Source organism: Protobothrops mucrosquamatus, unplaced genomic scaffold, assembly GCF_001527695.2.
Source record: "Protobothrops mucrosquamatus isolate PMUCROS unplaced genomic scaffold, P.Mucros_1.0 scaffold7060, whole genome shotgun sequence".
Taxonomy (NCBI): Eukaryota; Metazoa; Chordata; class Lepidosauria; order Squamata; family Viperidae; genus Protobothrops; species Protobothrops mucrosquamatus.
In genome coordinates this window covers 1-1,162 of record NW_015392869.1, presented here as the reverse complement: position 1 = coordinate 1,162, position 1,162 = coordinate 1, and positions in this window count along the sequence as shown.

Here is a 1,162-nt window from a genome sequence, read left to right as displayed (position 1 = left end):
AAAAAAAAAGCGCAACAACGCAATATTTTCATTAGGCCTTCTGAAAAGCATCCCTTTAAATCTCGGCATAGGGGAGATGTAATTTAATCTTGGGGGAACAGCCTTGGGGAGGCACAAAGCTCAACCGTGATTTCAGGACTAGGAAGGCATCCTTTCTGATTATGAGAACTTCTCCAAGGTTCATAATCCTTTGAAGAGTTACCTGGAATATTTTCTGATTGCCGCCTGGGCTTAACCACAAGTTTCACGCCTCCTCCGAACACCGCGGCCCACATTCGGTTGTTCAGAGGATGGGCTGCCAGCCGGAATAATTCATTGGAAGCATTTGTGGCAAGAGCATGGATCAGAAGGCTCAGGTAGACAGCCACCACGGCTTCACAAAGCAAGATGTTTAACTTTGGCTGATCTTCATCTTGAGCTGAACTCAAGAGATTGAGTAGGGAGCTCACACCTGGGAAAAGAGAACAACGAACTGGTGATGGGCACCATCGAGACGGAATGGGACAACTCACCCCACCCCGTGGCTAGTTCCACCACAGGCTAACTCGCCACGGGACAATTGAACCATTCAATTTAATTATTTAAAATAATTTAAAAAATATTTTAATTGTTGTCATTCACATTTCATTTGGTCCTTCCTTTTGCATCCTTTCTTTAACGATTCTGTTCCACCGTTTCTTTGGTATTAGTGTAACTCAGGGGTCTTCAGACTTGGCCCTTTTATGACTTGTGGACTTCAACTCCCAGAATTCCTCAGCCACGCATGCCTGGCTGAGGAATTCTGGGAGTTGAAATCCACAAGTCATAAAAGGGCCAAGTTTGAAGACCCCTGGTGTAACTCATGTCCCACAGTGAATTGTCTGATGGCAAATTATCCATGGTGAGTTGGCCGTGGTGAATTGTCAATGACCTTCATCTAGAGGTGGCTTCTTTTGCCTAGATGAGTCTGTAAGGTTACCCACAGGACATCATTAAAGCATTGTTCAAAACCTCACCCTTTCCAAAGAAGGGAGTCAAACACATGCTTCCCTTACTCAAAAAAAATAGGAGTGTAAATTTATGGAAGAAAGATTAATGATCCAGCTGTTTGAATGTTTAGAGGAGGCTATTTAAACAATCAAGATGATAAGGATAAGGGTGGGCAAACATTTAAAAAAAAAAC